Source organism: Chrysochloris asiatica, unplaced genomic scaffold, assembly GCF_000296735.1.
Source record: "Chrysochloris asiatica unplaced genomic scaffold, ChrAsi1.0 scaffold00001, whole genome shotgun sequence".
Lineage (NCBI taxonomy): Eukaryota > Metazoa > Chordata > Mammalia > Afrosoricida > Chrysochloridae > Chrysochloris > Chrysochloris asiatica.
Window position 1 is genome coordinate 19,032,543 of NW_006408519.1, and position 21,383 is coordinate 19,053,925.

The 21,383-nt window shown below is 38.2% G+C and overlaps 1 pseudogene; it reads left to right on the forward strand.

Annotated features, from left to right (window-relative positions):
- The first annotated feature begins 17,500 nt into the window (after positions 1-17,500).
- On the forward strand, positions 17,501-18,368 carry LOC102834708 (annotated as a pseudogene).
- Positions 18,369-21,383: the final 3,015 nt, after the last annotated feature.

Here is a 21,383-nt window from a genome sequence, read left to right on the forward strand (position 1 = left end):
AATGGAGCATCGCCTTTTTGTCAAGCAGGTAGATATACTGCTCATTTTTTCATTTTGTTGAAGTTTTTGTATTTGCAGTACATTTCTTCAGTTCCAAACTTGCATTTATTCCCAATTGTGGCATCATAGGATTGCCACTGGACCACTAAGCACATGGTTGGCAATTCAGACCCAACAACTGCTCTTTGGAAATCCTGTACAGGGTCACTCTGAGTCAATACCTACTTGACAGCACTCACTTAACAACAACAACTTAGTATGTGTTCCAAAGAAAGAAAAATAATGAAGCAGGTCCTTCCCACAAAGAGTTTTCTATCTGGTTGGGGAAACACATGAGGAAAGAAATAATTTTGACATTCTTTGGTTTCTCTAAGTAACAAAAAATAATGTAAAAATAGATGAAAATTAAGACACATTGCCTCAGGAAAACTTCACAAGAAACATAAAAATAACTGAATAAGGCATTGAGATTTGTTTCAAGGTTTCACTTATGTATTACCAAAGTAAGACATTTTAATTGTTGAAAAATTGGAAAACACAGAATATAAAACCTGTAATCAAATATCACCACTTAGAGTTACACAGTGTAAAATTTCAGTCATTTCCTACATTGTCTTTTATGTCCTTTTGCTTTATGTATTTGGACTAATACAATATTATGTAGTATATTTTTGACGGCACCTGCCATACGCCTTTTAAATATTTTAGTGAATTTGATATATTTTTTATAAAACTTTAAATTTTTTATAAGCATTATTTTATAGAAGTTTCCTGTTCACTTATGTTCCATCTATAAAATATGGGTTTCCCCCTACCAGTTTTTGATATTGTAAATACAGTTATTTCAATATTATAAAAACATTTCTAATAACAAGTTGTGCTCATAAAATCTTTCTCCTCATTTGAAATGTAAAGACTTGGCAGCTGATTTGAAAAATATATATTAACAAAGCTTTTATAAAAAGAGCATCTAACAAAATAGGGAGATGGCTTAGACCATTATAAATGAATGCATCAAGGCATATAATGTTGCCACACAGTAGTGGGTTTAAGATTCTCAAGCAGGTTTTACTAATCCATGATGGTAAATCAGATGAGAAGGGATAGGGAATGAAGCTGAGGAAGTTGGTAAAAAAATCAGATCATGAATATGCTTTTATGCCGTGATCAGTAACATATCTTTTATTCTGCAGGCAATGGAAATTTAATACGTGTTTGCTCAGCATAATTGATTTACCCACTTAGGAAGGGTTTGTTTTCTTATGTAAATAATTCTGGTAATGGGATATCTAGCAAGAGCCCCACAAAAATATTCATCCTTCAGGAAGTATAACTTATCTTCTTAGCTTAAACTAAAGGAAACCTTGCAATCCAGTGCATCAATTGCTTGATTAATCAAAAAAATTATAGTCTTATTTTTTTAATGATACATGTACATTGACTGTTAATATATTTTAAAATGGTGAGAAATGAATGCTTCAGTTACTAATCTGATTAGAGGTAAAGTCTTTTCTTTGACTAGGAATCCATGGGTCAGAATTCCACATTCCTGTTCCTTTACATAAACCACTCCAAAAATTCGTATATGATGCCCACTTTTTAGTTTCTTCAAAAAAGCTTAATTAAGATGCATAAAACTCAGATTCCATACTGAAACTTGGAAAATCTAAATTTTATATGCATTTATATTTTTATGTATTTTTTTAGCTATATCTAATCGCTATGGGTCGGAACCGACTCGATGGCACTTAACAACAACAACAACAACATCTAATTTAAAGCAGTTTTTCTTTGCAACTTATACACAGATTTTTGTTGTTTTTAGTATCCAACAGAGTTCTGTGTAAAATACATTATTCATTAGTTTACTTAATATTCAACTGCTTTGAATAGTCATAATCAATAGTGAAACTACATTATTCCAGTTATGGAAGAACTACAGCTGACTTGGTAAGATCTCCACAGAAATGGATGGAGCTTCTGAAGAAGCAAGTGGTCAGTTTGCTGTGGACATTGGTCATCTGTTTTACAGAGAAAATGGAGGGCACTGAAAGTTAGCAAACCATGTAACTGAGGTTTTGTCAAGGGAGCCACTGGTATAACTTCTTTATCCAGACTTCAAAACATTTTACCTGAAACTTTCATCATGTTCTATCTAGATATATAATTACTTAGGCACAAATTTTCTCCCTTAAAAAAATCCGTTTCTAATATATCTTTGTGTATAGCATAAGGAAATGGTCATTAAAACTTTTCCCCATTGTTGGTTTAGCCAAAAAGCTTAAACTGATTTACAAGGACTTTATCAAATACTTTGTTCAGAATTTATAAAGTTTTTATATGTTTTCTATTATCATTTTGCGGGGTTTCACACATGAACTTTAGTTATTTGAAGTCTTATGTGCAACACATATTTGGGAGCCAAATATTTTTATGGTCGGTGATCTAATATTATTTTTTTAGGGGAGGGAAATTAATGGTCACCAAAGAAAATGTTTTAGGACAACTGGATCAGAAAACCTTGTTGTTCTCATTTTATATAGCCCTGATCAAACTGTTCTCTATACTTTCTGCTCTGAACATTAGGAATTGTGTCACCCGGTATGTCTCCCATGCCCTAGCGATTCCATTTGGGTTTGACCAGTAACAGGCACCACAGGATGACTAGAAGTTGGAAGGACACAGTGGCCAGAAAAAATTTGACCCCTATCCAAACATGTCTTAGTACAAAGTTTTATTTAAAAAATATGCTTAGTACAAGCATATTTCCTATGAGACATTTCCAGCTTCAAGAACATCGTCTACCACATTCCCCCCAGGGATCCTGGGTGACCATGTTCTTTCCTTATCTCTTCAGACTATGGGTGCCAGCAGTTTCTTTAATCAGTTACCATTTATTCAACTGAGACTCACAGCAACCTCACATTTGTCAGAGCAGAATTGAGCCCCATAGGGTGTGCATGGTTGATTTGTCAGAAGTAGATCACTAGACCTCTTTTTTCTGAAGTGCCTCTGGGTAGACTTAAACCTTCGACCTTTCAGTTAACAGCCTAACAGATTAAGACTTTGTACCACTCAGGTTCTTCAGCAGCTTCCTTGAAATCTAAATCAAACTCACGGCTGCCATCAAGCCAATTCTAGTTCATAGCAAACCAATTCTAGTTCATAGCAAACCATAGAAAAGGTTTCTGTAAATCTTTACAGAAGCAGAAAGGCTCATCTTTCTCCTGCCAAGTAGCTGGTGAGTTTGAGCTGCCGACTTTGAGAACAGCAGTCGAGTGCTTTATTCTACATCTCCAGCAGGGCTCCTTATATTGGGTTTCTGAAACTATAAATCTTGAAGGGAGTAGACAGCCTCATCTTTTTCCCAGAGTGGCTGGTATGTACTGATTGACTCCCACCCCACCCACATCTCTGTAAATAGTCTCTCATTCAACTTTCTTTACATTCTCAGCCTAATATGTATTGTATTTCCTGCGAGGACTCAGGATCATACAACAACTAAATATTCATATGATTAATCATTTCATTACATTTCTGTTATTCAAAGAAATCTTAAGCATTCTTACCGTTTTTTCCTATTTGATTTACACTGCATTCAGAGCTAGCTGAAGAAAACATACTCTGATATACTATTACTGGAATTTAGTACAACTTGAAAAATTCTTTGACAGTATTAGCAAAAATGTAACCAAGTCCTACCTTTTGATCAGGAGTTCTGGTGTGGCACTGTAAGATGAGCACTGGACTGCAAGGTCAGTTTGAACCATATGGTCAGCAGTTCAAACCCAGCAGCCACTTCTTGGAAAGACTATACAAAGTCGCTATGAGTCAGAAGCTACTCAATGCCACTTAACAACAACAACATATTGGTCAAGAAATTCCATTAAATAGATTCTACTGTTGGCTAATATCAATCTAAGTTTTTAATGATATGTCTGAGGGCTCAAAACTTAAGAGCCTGTGAGAGCTAGACAACTATTAAATGAGGAAAGACAGTCAAGTGCAATGTGAAAGGTCACGAACTACGGCAAATGTAGTGAGTATGAATTCATAAACACAGTAACTTTCATGCGCTAACATTGATTATTGCAATGCAAAAATTCAACCCAGTCATAGTTAATCTTTAGATTTTAAGAAAAGTCAAAAATCTGGATTTCTATCTAAATATTCTTCAGTGAAAAATGTTTGGCTTATTTTTCAGAGTTTTTGTTTGTTTTTTTTTAATAATTTGGAGTTCAAATCAGAAGAATCTACAGACTGTATCTAACCCACTACAGGGCAGTTTTTTATCTTTGAGAGATATGTAAATATAGTGACATTGTTTACAATAGCAAACATTTGGAGACAAACTTAATGTCAGTCACTGAGGCAGGTATTATGATACATACCGTCTGTTGACTGTTACTGTTATGTGCCATTGAGTGGTTTCTGACCTTTAGTCACCTTGTATAGTGTTTCTATGACTGTAAATCTTTACAGGAACAAAAAGCCTCATCTTCCTCTCACTCTGAAAAAAAGTAAGTTGCTATTGAAGGACAAAGTGGATCTCTCTAAGTTCCTAAATGATATGTTATGTGAAGTTGAGATTTTCTTTCCAAAAACAATTTGAAATATAAGACAATGATCTCATTTTTTAAAAGGATTTCTGTAGAGTAATTGTGTGTACATGCATATGCATAATTATTAAATAACAAAAATATCAGTTTGAGGACTATGTACATCTAACCCAACCAATGGTATTTGCAGTAGTCTCATGGAGTCCTGGTGTGGTGTCGTGGGATAATGAGCCAGACTGCAAAGCCGTCTGAACTGCAAGGTCAGTGATTCAAGCTCACCAGCTGATCTTCAAAAACCCTATACAAGGTCACTATGGGTCGAAGCTGGCTAGATGGCACTTAACAACAACAACAACAACATATGTATATGAATATTAGACAATGAATAAGAAAGACCAGAAAAAAACTGACATATTTGAATTATAGTGTGGAAGAAGAACATTAAAAGTACCATAGATTTTTAGACAAACAAACAAATCTGTGTTAGAAAAGTGCAACCAGAATGCTCCTTAGAAGACAGGATGGCAAGGCTTCTGGGAGGAACCAGTCCTTGGAGAAGGACATCCTGCTTGACAAATAAGGTGTCAGCAAAAAGAAGAACCCCAATGAAGTGGATTGACACAATGGCAGAAACAATGAACTCAAATGTAACAGTAATTGTGCGGATGGCACAAAACTAGGTGGTGTTTCCCTCTGTTGTTCATAGGGTCAGTATGAGTAGGACAGCACTCAACAACAACAGTCTTCATGGTGGAGTCCTGGTGTGGTGCTGGACAATAAAAACTGGGCTGATAACCAAAAGGCCGGGTGTTCAAACCCATCAGTTTCTCCTCAGAAAACCCATACAGGGGAGCTATGAATAAGACTAAATCTTTTTCTTTTTTTGTCCCAATGTTTTATTATGAATTATGTGATAGTTTACATGGGAGAACATTAGTTTTACATTCATCCTATCGTATATGGTTTCATTGCCATGGTTTCAATCCCTTCCGTGCATCATCAACCAATCAAAGCCTGCCCTGCGGTCGTCAGCACACAGTCCCTCTCCCTCTCTGGGTCTAAAGTCACCAGCTGCTCCATCTCTCCAACTCATCATCTCTGTCTCCATCTCTGGCATCACTGCTTCTCTGGGTAGGGTCTTGCTCTCCACTCTTCTCCCTTGATGGTCCCAGGAACCTCCACTCCTGGATTGTAAAGTTAATCACTCCCCTCCTCTTGCTACAAAACATCTACCTTTACATTTCCCACCATCACAGTCAGTCCTGATAACAATTATTCACTATTGTATCACAAGAGACCTAGCCCCATCTCCTTTCATCAGCCCCACCCAGAAAGATTGGAAACTACTCAGTGGAGATTCTACCTTACTCCCTGCCCTCTGGATCTAGGCTCCCTCTTGAAAGCTTATAAGCCAGTCACTTATTGCCTTTGTAGCCCTCCCTTCCCCATTTTGGGTAGTCAATGTCCAAGTTGCCCATCCCTGTCTACTCTGTGTAGTGAGAGGGTGGGAATGATCCTCGCTGTAAAGATCTGTTCCCTCTTTTAAGCTACTGTAGCCATAGGTGTAGGTCAAGTTCATCAAATTGTATCAGATTACTCTTGTTTTTCTCTTCTTTCTTCTTCTAATGGAGCTCTGATCAACCAGTCATTGAAGCCAGGTCAAGTGGGTATTATCTGCAAGTGTGAGTGTACTTATGCATGTGCCCTCTCTTCTTATCAGCTGGATGTTTCACTCTCCACCCTAGTCTTCTGTGGCTATGTCACTGACTTTGGGCCTGAGACTCCCAGGTCTTGCCACACTGGTGGCCAACCAGGTCTCCACCCAGGTTCACAAGAGTCTATTGAACATTGTAGGGCTTAGCTCACAGACTAAATCTTTAAGACACAGACTGCCACATTTTTCTACTACTGTTCAACTATGATTTCGAACTTTTTGTTTAGTAGCTGAGTAATTTAACTGTCTTGCCACCAAAGTTCTCTGTTGTTAATTATTATTAGGTTCCATGGAGTTGGCTTCTATTCATAATGTCCTTAAGTAAAACAGTAACATAGGTATTTAAATTATTCACATTTGCCAAAAGATGTTCTTTCCTTCTATCTTCAAGCACTCATAATTCTCACCCTAATTTACTCAACTGGACACATTGAGCTTATCTGCAAGGCATTTTCAAGGCATTAAAATAGATACTTTACTCTTTCTTTTGTTTTTATTGTATTAACTAGCTATGTTACATAGTCACATTTAGTACCATGAATTTATTTTTTAAAAAAATGGAATAAGCAATTTAAAACAAAGTGGGACAATAATTTTAGGGAATAACCCACTCATTTGTTTATCCTATTTTATGCAAATAATATGTACAATATACCTTTTTTACTAACCACACCCTCCCTCCAAATATTTTCATAAACTCACACACTATGCTAACTTTTTTACATGTTGCTGTAAAATAATTAGCATAAAGTGCTTACAAAAATGTATTCTGTGAGAGTCTGGGTTGGCAAAAAGTAATCACAAGAGGGTAATTTACATAGAACTACATTATTCTCATGTTCTGTTCTATCTGCCCCCACTCCACATAGCCATCCACCAAAACCAAACCAAACTGGCTGTCATCAAGTTATGTCCAACTAGCGTTTGGCTACAAACAAACATTTAAAAGATGTTAAGAGTGATGTACCTGGAAATTCAAGATACAGGATAGTCAATTCTAAGATCAAAAGCTTTACCTGCCCAAGCACAGAGTTGGCAGACTGCCAAATTAAATCTGAAATGAAGGGATGATTTAGCAAAGAAACAAACAAAGACCCATAAGGAAATGGTTACTTCCCTGGTGAAACCATATCACACTTACAAACCAAGATGAAAGCCATCAATAGGAGAAAATGTGACCCTTCAAGGTACATAAACGCTAGGATTCCAGATACCAAATTCTGCCCTTCAAACAGCATTTTTTTCTCATGGGTTTCCTTAGGTGTCTTTTTTTTTTTTTTTTTTTTTTTTTTGCAAACCCAACAGACCATTAACAACTTTAGGACCAAGAAGTTCAGGGATTACCATTAACATAGGAGTGCTGTGGTCACTCACTGAGCTTCTAACCACAAGGTCAGCAGTTAGGAGAAAGTAGGAGAAAGATCAGGTTTTTTGTTCCCATAAAGATTGACAGCCTCAGAAACCCTAAACAAGGTCACTTTGAGTCGGCACACCACCACAATCATCTCAAACACTAACACCATGATAAACACTGATCTCTTTCCACTATGTACCAAAGATTCTCTTCATGTTGACAGGGTGGTGGAATCATATGATCCATTTTGGATATTCTAAATATTACAGATCTGCATTTAGATAGAACAGCTAACCACAAGGTTGGTGGTTCAAACCTAACAACCACTCTTTGGAAACACTCTACAGGGTCACTGTGAGTCAGAATTGATTCTACAGCACTTACCAAAAGCAATATAACAGAACTGTATTCATATACAGCATTTAGAAATAATTACAAAGTAACTATTGAAGACCAACCATTATCTCATTCTTTGTTGGGAACCACTGCACTGGGTCTAGGAAATAGATGATAGATAGAAGATAGATAGATAGATAGATAGATAGATAGATAGATAGATAGATGATAGATAGATAGATAGATAGATAGATAGATAGATAGATAGATAGATGTGATAGAGAGATAGATGATAGAGAGACAGATATTAAATGTTAGAAAGATGATAGAGAGATGCCAGTGAGATAGAGAGACCTATATTTGTAGCTTTAACTAAGACATAAAAGCAAATGACTACTAAATATTTTTTTCACACAAAAGTAAAATTTTGCTGAAGATAATTCAAAAATTGCTGTGACAGTACATCAACAGGGAACTGCCAGAGGTTCAAGCCTGATTCAGAAGAGAACATGGAATGAGAGATATCATATCTAACATCAGATTGATCATGACTGAAATCAGAGAATACCAGAAACATGTTTTCTTGTGCTTTACTGTGTGGGCCATGACAAGATATGGGTAAAATTGTGAAGCATGGGTGTCCCAGAACACTTAATTGTGCTCAGAAGGAACATATACAGACACCAAGAGGCAGTAGTTCAACAGATCTAGGGGATAAGAATGGTTTAAAATCACGAAAAGTGTTTGTCTGGGTTGTGTTCTTTCACCATACTTATTCAATCTGTTGCTGAGCAAACAATCCATGAAACTGGACTATATGAAAAAAATATATATGGCATCAGGATTGGAGAAGACTCATTAATAATGGCAATATGCAGATGATACTACCTTGCTTGCTGAAAGCAGAGGGGACTTAAAATACATACTGATGAAGATTAAAGACCACAGCCTTCAGTATGGGTTGCACCTCATTGCAGAGAAAACAAAAATCCTCCCTACTGGACCAATAAATAACATCATAATAAATGGAGAAAAGATATAAGTTGTCGAAATTTTCATTTTGCTTGGATCCACTATCAACACACATGGAAGCAGCAGTCAAGAAATTAAACAATGTATTACATTAGGTAAATCTACTGCACAAGACCTCTTTAAAAGGATTTAAGAACAAAGATGTCAGTTTGAGGACTAAACTGCAGCCTGACCCAGTCATACTATTTTCAGTAATCTCATTGGCATGGGAAAGTTGGACAATGAACAAAGACTCAATAGCACCCAACAACAACAACAACAGCTAACTCTATGATAATAACCCAGACCACTCTCCTAAGGTTCAGAGAGATACTCTCCTAAGGTTCAGGATGTTAGATATCTGCACCAAAATTCCATTGTACATGGTCCAAAGAGTGCAAATTATTTAAGTGTGATTTAGCTACTTTGACTTGAATCCCAACTCCACTACTTGCTATCTGCATGACCTCATAATAATTGTATATACCAATGTATATCTATTTAGTTAGATTACATTTGGGATTAATTGCACTTATATAGACAAATCACAGCACAATATATAGCACAAAGTTAATAGACATTAGTTGTTACAACATCATCACCACCATTATTAAATTTATCAATTCAATATTAATACTGGTTGTTCTTGTTACATGCCAGCAAGTTAGTTCTGACTCATAGAAACCCTAAGGACACCATACAGTCCCATACCATCCTCACAATTATTGACGTTTGAGCCCATTGATGCACGCAGTGTTTCAGTCCATCTTGTGGAGTCTTCCTCTTTTGTGCTGACTCTTTTCTTTACCAAGTATGATATCCTTTTCCTGATCAAACGTCCAAAGTACATGAGTTGAAGTCTCACCACCCTGACTTTGAAAAAGCATTCTTATTTTAAATTCCCTTCCCTGCCATCCAAATTAATATTTCTACCTGGTAAGGTGCTGCAGGATAATGTACTGGACCACAAGGTCAGTTTGAACCACAATGTTGGTGATTCAAATGCACCAACTGCTCCTGAGAAACCCTATACAGGGTCGTTATGAGTCAGAACCAACTTGGCGGCACTTAACAACAACCCTCTATCTGGTGAATTATTCTCCCTTCTCTCCCATCCCTGATACTCATCAAAAAATGTTTCTTTTAGCATGAAAATCTTTTCTTGACTTTTTGTACAAGTGGTCTCATAGGATTATGATATATCTTGGTGATTTGATGGCAATACTATTTAGGGTTTGTCCAGCTTCTTTAATGCCTATCTTCTCATCTTTCATGATGCTATGAAAGTTTTCTTCCAACAACTCTTTGACAATTTTGTTTGTGTTTTTTATTGTCTCTTCCTATTCTGGAATGAAAATTACCTGTAAGTTATTCTTCTTCATGGTATCCCTCATAAACCTTAGGTTTTCTTCAGACTTTTTCCTTCGCTTTTCTGGTCATTCTTCTAACATAATAGTGTTGAGAGATTTATCTTCAAGCTCACTAATTTGAACTTCCATTGACTGAAATCTGCTCGTCTGCCCTTTCAATATATTATCTATTTCTGAAATCATAGTATTAATCTTCTGGATTTCTATGTGCAGGTTTTGCATTGTTTCAAATTGTCATTTATTTTGTCAGTTTATACTTGTAGTGTTTTTTTGAATTCTTCTAAAGTTTTTTTCTGTTCTCCTTGCTTTCCTTGTTCTTTCTTTCTATCAATCTGTTGATGGTGCCGAGATATCTTTTTGTTTTCTTAATTCTATGTCAGGTAGGTCTTTTTTTCCTGAGAAACATTTTCTGACTTAGCTTCTCAGTCAATTGTTTGAGCCACTCTCTCTTGTCTCATCATTTGAACAGAAGTTGTCTGTTGTCTTGGAGACATTGCGATGTTGTATTTGTATTTAATTGATAATTGTATATTTGTTGGTGAGTTCTTAGGCTCTCAACAACTGCTACCCTAGTGAGTGTGATTAGAGCATGGAAGCATGTGCACAGTTCTGTGTTCATTATTCATGCAGCACAGTATTGGATGGTTGTCTGGTGTTGGCTGCTGTCTGTCATTGATCAGGTGGTATAAGAGCTGGCATTGGCTCTTGCTCACTGGATGGAGTTGCAAAGGTCACAGTGGTGGCTATACTGTGGGTATAGTTGCTGTCTCCCATCAAGTGGGGCAAGAAGAGAAAACACATACATGAGAAAACAAAACAAAACAAACAAGCGAACAACTGTAAATGATGAAGGGAAAAAAAAAAAAGAAAAAAGACAGCCAGTAACCTGGAAAATAATAATGAAAGAGAAAGGAGTGACGGAAAAATAAAGCTGTTGACAAGAAAAATAACGGAGGGGGAAAAAAACACTAACACAACCTGCTGCTGCTGGTGGTGTGCCATGGATCGATTCCGACTCATAGCAACCCTATACAGCATTGCCGAGGCTGGAAAACTTTACAGGAGCAGAATGCCTCACCTCATCTTTCTCCTGCGGAACAGCTGGTAGTTTCAAACCGCTAACCTTGAGCTTAGCAGCCCAATTCGTAACTACTATGCTACCAATGCAAGCTGTTGTTGTTGTTGTCAGGTGCCATCGAGTCGGAACCGACCCATAGCGACTCCATGCACAGCAGAACGAAACAATGCAAGCTAGGGAGGGGGGAAATGAAAAGTGAATGAGACTTGTTATTAGGTGCCATCGAGAAAGAGACTAGAGGCTAGTAAAGAAAAATCAAGAGAAAGAAACAAGAAAAGAAGACCGAACTGTCGGGGTCCAGCCTCGACAGGGGAGTGGGTTTCACAAAAAAGGGATGTCTGGGAGACGAAAGAGAGGTTACACAAAGACACAGACACACAAGGTTGATGCAAGCTGACGGGCAGACAGTTCTGCTGCAGACATTGCATGCAGAACTAGGTAAACTCCAGTCTTTTATTATCATGAAGGAGGAATTTGACACAAAAGAGAAAAATGAAAAAAATGTGGTTGTTCTTTTGAGATAGGACACGATGATTCACAGATTTTATCTTAAAATAGTTTTCCAAGGGTATCATGCTTCTTGTGATAACCTAAAATCCTTATTTCCATATGAAAAGGTCAAGCAAGCTATTACAGAGTATATATTGACTAGGTCTATGTGACCTAGGGTAGCAACCTGCGGTTTCTTAAAGGTGTCTAACATATTCTCAATACTTAATCACAAATGGGTGAAGGTGAGAGACTTAGAAGTTTCATAAAAGGGATAATTTATGATTTCTGAAGAGACTCAAGCTGTTCTTGTATATTTTGCAAGCAGAAAATACAAGCTTTTGTTTGTGAACAAGATTTCAGACACTTGGCTTTATTTGTTTGACTAATAATCCTTTCTTCCTTACTTCTGTAGCTCCAGGGAAGGTGAGAAGCAGGTTTTAACCTTTCTAATGAAGGTGAGGTTTCGTCTCCACCTTCCTTTTCCTCGTTCCGGGTTCCATATCCAAATGCTACAATGTTTACTATACCCTCAGGGAGAAGAAGAGCATCTGGATTAAACTGATTATACCCGGGGGATGGCTTGAGGGGGCTGCCACTATCGTCCTTTAATCAAATATTCCCAGAATTTACCATTCCATTCCAATTACAAATTCTGGGCAGTTTTTCTCCAAAACCTTTTCTCATAATCTCAATACACTTGTTCCTGCTTTTCCTGAGTCATTTGAGGAAGCTTTACTGCCTCAGCTCTAGAAGGGGTTTCGGTCCCATTGTTGTTCATGGACATCAAAAGTTCATGCTTCAAGTTAATATCAAACATAACTGAATAGTTAGATAACGAGCAGCTCTGACATTCCTCCCAGGTGGCCACCGCCTGTTCCTCAGATAGATCTGTTCTGAAGACCTCACGCACTGCTAATACCTTTAAGGCAGTGACATTCAAAGTAGTGCCATTAAAAGAGGCATTACGTACATTGATATCAAAAGAAACCATTTTTCCCAGAAGCTACAATTACCGGAGTTAAGAGCATAAAGGGCAAGTACAGAATGCACGATATGAGAACTAAAGAAAATTGTACAAAGGTAGCCAACCAGTGAGTTTGCAAAAAGCCTATGAACCCAGAACTTCAGGAGGTCACGTCCTTGGCCCTCAGGGTCCACGACTCGCAATTCTGAGGAGGGCCCTGGGGTTGGATTTTTGTCCATCTTGTCACAGGGCCACAGCTTCTCAGTACTTGTGGATGCTGTTGCCAGCACCAAACGAATGCAGAGATAGAAAATGATTTAAACAGAAAATGAGGGAAGGGAAAAGGAAGAAAAAGAAGAAGAAGAAGAAGAAATAAACAAAATCAATGAAAAGCAGAAGGGGATTGCAGGTGCTGGACTCAGAGAGGAGAAAGGCTCTAGGTGGCTCCTGCTAATCAAGAAGTTCACAAGTAGACAGGCAGTGATGAGACGGCAGTGTTTTGACTCTAAGTAGAGTTCCTATAGGCAGGTCTAGGTGATGTCTATATTCAGAACACCCAATATAGAAGCAGTTTGTGTAAGTCCTTAAGGTAGCTAGGGTCAGAGTCTGTCAGGATCAGAGGGCAGCTAAGGGTAGGGTCGCTGGTTATGAGAGTCCCTGCTAGACTAGGACTGGCCTGGCAGCTCTGCAGTTTCTGTAGTTTCTGCAAGATGGAGTAGAGCCAATTGCAATCTAGGCTCCAAGATGGAGTAGAAGAGCACCCACCTCACACTGACACAGCTCACAACCACATGGCCCAAAACAACCAGAGAGCAGGGGCTGTGCTGGGGGTGAACAAGAATGAGGACTGGTCACACTTCTGGTCATCAGAGGAACATAGGGAGCAAGAAAGAATCAAATTGTGCCTGTTGCAAGTCACTGGTATGCATCTGTAACACTAGGCTGCCGTATGCTTCCAAAGCTGCTCAAAATGTTCAAGATGGTTGCACCACACCTGACTGGCAGACCATTCACCCATCTGTCTTCTTCCTTCACCACTCCTGTTCAGCTTCTCCTCTCAATAAGTATGCAATCCATTTCTCTGTCCTTTCCTCTGATGCGGAGAGCTCATCTGTGTCTGTTTCACTTAGCCCTCCACATCCTTGTTGTAGAGAATCTGTTTAACTGTCTGCCTAGTCTGCCATCGTATCAGAAGTCCCTCTCAGAAGCATTTGTCTTTACTCCTTCCTAGACAAATTGGTTCCATCTTTGGGAAGTCTCTGCATACTTTATACTCTTTGTTAATACTGTCTTTCAAAGACATCAATTCTTCCTCAGTCTTCCTTATTTCACAGCGTATGAGGCAACAGAAAGTACCATAGCCTCCATCAGGTGTGCTTTAGTCCTCAAGGTAACATCTTTTCTTTTTAACATATTAAAGAGGCCCTTTGCAAGAGATTTTTCCGAGTGCACTAGATCCTTTGTTTTCTTTTATGTTGTGGTATAATCCATACTGAAGGCTGTAGTCTTTGACGTTTATCAGTAAATGTTTCAAGTTCCCTTTACTTGCAACAGGCAAAATTGTGCTATCTGCACATTGTTGTTGTTGTTGTTATGTGCCATCAGTACCAACCCATAGCAACCTTATGCACAGCAGAACGAAACACTGCCCGATCCTGGGCCAACCTCACAATTGTTGCCACGCTTGAGTCCATTGATCCTGCTACTTGGCCAACCCGTCTCGTTGGGGGTCTTCCTCTTTTTCTCTGACCTTCCACCTTACCAAACATGATATTCTTCTCCAGCGATTGGTCCCTCCTGACAATATGTCTGAAGTGTGAGAGACAAAGTTTGGCCATCTTGGCCTCCAAGGAGCACTCTGGCTTCACTTCTTCCAAAATAGATCTACTGGTTCTTGTGTCAGCCCATGGCATTTGCAATATTCTCCTCCAACATCATAACTCAAATGTGTCAATTCTTCTACGGTCTGCACATGACAGGTTGTGAATTAATTGGCCTCGAGTTCTGATAGTGTTCTCTTTATGTAGAACTGCTTCCTGGATTATTTGTTCAGTATACAAATTTAGTAAGTATGGTGAAAGGATGCAACCCTGCAAAACACCTTTCCTGATTTTAAACCACATAATATCTACTTGTTCTGTCTGAACAATTGACTTGACCTATACACAGGTTCCACATAAGCACAATAAAGTGTTCTGCAAGTCCCATTCTTTGCAGAATTTATTAGGATCCACACAGTGGAAAGCCTTTGCATAGTCAATAAAACACAAGTAAGCATCTTCCTGGTATTCTCTGCTTTCAGTCAAGATCCATCTGCCATCAGCAATGATATCTGCCATTCCACTTCTGAATCTGGATTGAATTTCTGGCAGTTCCCTGTTGATGTTTCTGCTGCAGCTGTGTTTGAATTATCTTCATAATAAAAGAATAATATTATTAACTGCATTTATATAAACATCAATAATGATAGTCATTTAATACTTATAAAATAGAACTTTTTACTCATTCTCTAAAACCAGTCACTCCTTCTGCATTTTCTATCTTGGTTAGTTGCAGCATGATAACTAAGTTGACTAAGTCAAAAACCTACAAAATCTCTTGTTAATCAGCCTTTTTCCAGCTCACCCTTGTCTGCTAGTTTTCTACCAACATAAATGGCTGCCTTATGAAGATCTTATATACTATTTTCTGAACCATTAACTTACTAACATTTTACCAAAATCATCAGATGTCATAATATCTCCACTTTTAATATTGTTGTCTTTGTCTAAAATGTTTTTCTCCACTACCTCATTGATGTTACTAATGTCAAAAAAATTAATGCTGATTACATATAACTACTTTTGGAAAGATTTTCATAACACTCATCCCATCAAAACAGGCAGAATTACTTACTTTTTCTCTCTGTTCCCTCCTATGAATGCCTACAACGCATTTGGCCTACACTGGATGTATTAATCATTATAGCATACTTCTTGTTTACAGCTAAGAGTAATCATCAGGGTCTGGGACGTGCTTAATTCAATCAATGAAGGGCAATGCTTGGCATATAGTAAGCACTCATAAGGATTTATGAGTTTTGTTGATAAAACTAAGGGCAAAAATTTTTTTTTATAGAAAAAAATACAACCTAACCATTATCACACTCCTAACTCTTTGGTAGTAGTTTTAAATAGGAAAAGGTATTTCGGAAATCTTAGAGATTATTTCTGACAATGGGAAATTTTGAGGTTTAGCAATGATGTATGATTTCAAAGGAAAGCAGTTGTGTCCCAAAAAGTCTAACTGAATTATCAGTTATACAGTTTTGACAATTTGCCTACAGCAGTCAATTGATTATAATACGTGAACCACCAACAATGTACAGAGATAAGAAATTTGTATCATGGTGACAGAATCTCTTAATTTCTTAATGTTCTTGTTTATTTCACAAAAGATTTTCTGAAAAATAGTTATTGCATTTTATAGATTTTTTTCTAACTCCAAGTTAGAAAATAGTGATATTCATGATAGAACGTTACTATTACACAAAGAACATTGTCTGTGCTCTACAAAATATGAGATAATATGCCTAAATGTGTATCTTTAATTGCCATAAATTTATAGACAAAAATGTGAAATATCTAAAAAGAAATGCTTCCTAATATGCCTCTACCTTCCTGACATCTGACAAAATTAAGTTGCAGAGTTTAACCAGAGGGGAAAACATTTCTAAATTGAATCTATTTGTGACATACTAGTACACAATTCAAAACCGCCAACATATTCTGTTTACTCACTTGACATCTGTTGCATCTGCCAACTGGTGGCCAAAAATTAGAGCAGACTTAACTAATTAGAAGGGTCTCCATCTGGTAGCCAAACTTCTTGTCTGTGCTTCCTTTACATTATGAGTACACAGAGTTGAACCAGAATTTGTGATCTGTATCAGAGAAGGCTCTCTCTTGCCAGTCTACTTACTACTGCCCTGCTAGGCTGAGCTGAACTTGAAGGAGATAGAAGTCTTCTCCAAAGTTTACAGTGTCTCTCTCCTTGTCTTCCCCTTGGGATCAACCAACTTTGCAAGAGGAGTTTCCATTATCGCCTCAAAAGCCTTTTCCATTGATTTTTATCTCTATAGGGCTAGATCTAGGAGCTCTAGTAGCATAGTAGTTACAGGCTGGGCTGCTAACCTCAAGGTCAAGAGTTCGAAATTACCAGTCATTCCATGGGAGGAAGATGATCTTTCTGTCCCCGTAAAGATTTCATCTCGAAACCATATGCAGGGTCACTTTGAGGAGGAACAGATTCCATGCACATCACTACCACCAGGGCTAAATCTAAGGCTATGAATATTTTATTAAGAAATAATAGCTTTCAAATCGAGTGTATACTCCCCTGAAGGGCACTGTGCTTGGTGATCAGGACAAAAAAGGTCACTGCCAGAAAAGCTAAGTTTGTAGAGTAAGGATCAGAAGATCTGATCCTGACTACAGAACCGTCCCTCATTTCAGAATCTTAGATATCCACTTCATCCTTCCAGACTATCCCTGAAAACCTTTTAAGATTCCATCTGAGAAAGCCCTAGGAGTTCTTGAAAGGGGAAGAAGGAAGATTATTGGTTGGAATAAAAACAGGGTTGAATGAGTTCCAGAAAGCAGGGTTCTCAGACTCGTGGACAACAATCTGCGGAAGAAGACATCTTCAAAAAGCCAACTAGAAGCAACATGCAGAGAAGTAAGATGAGAGGGGCCTCTTCTGGAAAGAAGACAGCTAGTCCTCAGCAGAGGAATCTGGAGCCAGCTCTTCCCGGCAGATGGGGGGGGTCGCTCTGCTGAGAACCCCCCTTCAACATCCGTGAGAAAGATAAGGAAGACCAAACAAAAGCGTCCTGGAAACGGAGATGGTGGAAGTACCAGTGAAGCACCTCAGCCACCTCGGAAGAAAAGGGCCTGGCGGATCCTACCGTTTAAAGTGACGAGGCATTTAAGAATAGAGTGGAGGTTAAAGTGAAGATTCCTGAAGAATTAAAACCCTGGCTCGTCGAGGACTGGGACCTGGTTACCAGCCAGAAGCAGCTGTTTCAGCTCCCAGCTAAGAAAAATGTCAATGCCATTCTGGGAGAGTATGCAACTTGTAAGAGATCACAAGGCAGTGTCGACAATAAGGAATATGCTGTTAAGGAAGTTGTGGCAGGGATAAAAGAATACTTCAATGTGATGTTGGGCACTCAGCTGCTCTACAAATTCGAGAGGCCCCAGTATGCTGAAATCCTCATCGCCCACCCTAATGCGCCGATGTCCCAGGTTTATGGAGCGTCACACCTACTTGAGATTATTTGTGAGAATTGGAGCAATGTTGGCCTATAAGCCCCTTTATAAGAAGAGTACTGCGTTATTGTTAGGCTATTTGCATGATTTTCTGAAATATCTGGCAAAGAATTTTGCAGCCCTGTTTATTGCCAGCGATTACGAAGTGGCTTCCGCTGTGTACCATCGTAAAGCCCTCTGAGGGTCTACTGACCACTCACTGTTAACGTCTGGGTATCTGTAAACACTTTTCTTTTTGTTCTTAGTTTTTTTCTTGTATAACTGATGTTCTCTAAAATTGTTAATGTTATCACAGGGCTTATATTTAAGTTTGTTTTCGGTTTGCTTCAAACAGAAAATAAAAGGAGAGTGTAAGCTCCCTTTCGCATTACAAAGTTGCTACCAGTGTATGCAGTAATTAGACAAAGAAGAAACATTCAGTAGAAAATTCTTGCCTAGTTGACAACAATTGCTTGAATGATGGCTCTATCACTTTGACACTACACAATTTTCTAATATGTGTTAATGCTACGTGACAAAATGCCATGATTCCTAGAGCCAAAGGTTCAACAATGTATATACCGTGAAAACCCATGCATTTGTGCTCTCTCTCTATCTCTTTTTTTTTATGGTGCTTGAAGTAAAACAACCCATCCCTCTACAAGTCATCTATGTTGTTCCTTAGGCATTCTATCTTTGCTCAAGTTGTTGAAGATTGGTGGTTTGTTTCATGGTTTTTGTATTTGAGTCTAATACACATTCTAACATAATAGAGGCAATACATTATGTAGCCACGGTTTTCTGAAAAGTTGATTTTTAGGAATTGTATTTCAGATCTTAAATAAAATTTATTTCTAAATTTCAAAGCAAAAAAAAGAAATAATACTTTCATGAAACAAGACTTTCACCTCATACCACATACAAAAAACAACTCAGCATGGATTAAAGACCTAAATGTGAATCCCAGAATTATAAAAGTCACCAATGAAAAAATAGGGAAAAATTTAAGGACTCTGATACAGGGCACACACAGACTACCAAACATTGCAAAAAGTATACAAACAAAAGACAATAAAACAGATGCTTGGAAAATACTAAAAATTAGAAACTTATGTGCATCAAAAAATTTCACCAAAAAGGGGAACCCACAGAATAGGAAAAATCTTTTGTAATGACACATCAGACAAAGGATTAATTTCTAAAATGTATAGGAAATTACAAGAAAAAGACAACCAAATTCAAATATGGACACAGGACTTGAACAGACACTTCACCAAGGAAGAGATTAGAGCAGTCAAAAACATATGAAGAAATGTTCATGATCATTAGCCATTAGAGAGATACAAATCAAATCTGGAATGAGATATCTCAATCCAGAAATAGCAGCGAAGTTCAAAACAGCATAGGACAATAAGTGCCTGGTGAGGATGTAGAGAGACTGGGATCCACCTACATTGCTGGTAGGATTGCAAAATGGTCCAACCACTCTGGGAAACAGTATGGCGCTTTCTCAGAAAGTTGGAAATAGAAATACCTTATGATCCAATTCCTCTACTTGGCATATATCCATAAGAAATATAAGCCAGAACATGAGTAGATACATGTTTAGAGTAGCACTATTCACGATAGTAAAAAGATGGAGACAGCCTAAGTTGACCATCAATTGAAGAATGGATAAACAAACTGTGGTACATACACACAATGGAGTACTATGCTACCTTGAATAACAACAAAGGAAACTGCAAGCCAGGACATAACATGGATGAACCTTGAGGACATTATGTTGAGTGAAATTAGTCAGTCACAAAAGGACAAATATTACATAAAGCCATTACTGTAAAAGCTTAAGAAAAGACACCACTACTAAAAGGGAAAAAAAAAAAAAAATGTTGGTTACCAGAGGAGGAAGGGAAGGGACTGCAGAGCACAGGGTAAGAGATAGACACATCATAGTTCAGGTGTTAGGGTGGGCAATACACAAGAAGGGAGATGGAAGTACAAGGTAGATAAGAGAATGTTAAGGCAGATTTGTATGTGCTAAATGGGACAGAGGTAAATAGTGATGTATGCTCAATCCTGGAACAGGGTTCTGTGATACAGGAATCAAGGCACAGTCTGAATGGGTAAAAAAGGGAAAATAATGTTAAGATGCTTGACTGTCTTACGAATATTGGTTTTCCTTGCCTACTGTTGTAAAATAGACACTAGATAGAAAGGAAATTGGGAAATATGATTACAGAAAGCTTGTAAACCAATCTTCAGCCTGTAACTGATTGGAATACCTAAAAGGCATTCTAGAACTTGCCCCATGAAATAGGCTTCCTGTGGAGGTTCTGCAGTGGATAGGACCTTAGGAGGAATCCTGAGTCCCATCCAGAATCTTCTTTCTGAGGTGGGACATTCCCACCTGAAAGGACAAACAGATAAGAGAAACAGAAAACAGATCTTGTAAGAAAGACCAGCAGGAAAAATCCAAACTAAAAATGGCAGTCTAATTGGCTACAAGTACAAGGAAGTTGTTCTCTCGGAAGCCATCAAGGCAAGCAATAAATTCCTTTCAGGACAAACCCCCTTCAAGACTGAAACTCAAATGGAACACATGAGCAGACATGCAAGATTGCTTGTGCCCATGTTGATCAACTGGTGAGTGGAAGAGGGGAAAAGGCAGCAATGAAGATATGGACTCAGTTCGACCATATTCCGTAGAATCCCATAGACCTGGAGATGGGAAAGAGAAGAGGAAGGGCTGGTTGGTCCAAAGTGTGGTGAGACCTGGAGACTCCTGAGCCCATGGACAAAGACATAGCCACATGCTGGCAACAGTTGAATGTAGAGAACAGCTTCACTTCTGTCGCTTGACACAGTTTCGGCAGATGGAAAGGTCTGCCATCTTGCAAGACAGATGGCTCTCAGAAGTCGCTTTCTACTTTCTCTTTAAGGTAATCTTGAATTTACTTGTAAAAATATGTAATATGGCCATATTCACAGCTTTTCACTATGAGTTCTACAAACCTTAGGAAAAACTCAACAATTGCTTTCAGCTTCGGTGGATTGAATACAAAGAGAATTGTGTAAATTACTCCCTTTCATAGAAAACCTAAGTAACTGCATTTGTGAGACCACAAAAGCAGATAGCAAATTAAAGTCAAGCTAACCTACCCCTATAGACCTCACCACAATCAGTCACTAGCTAGAATTCACAAACCCCTACATACAA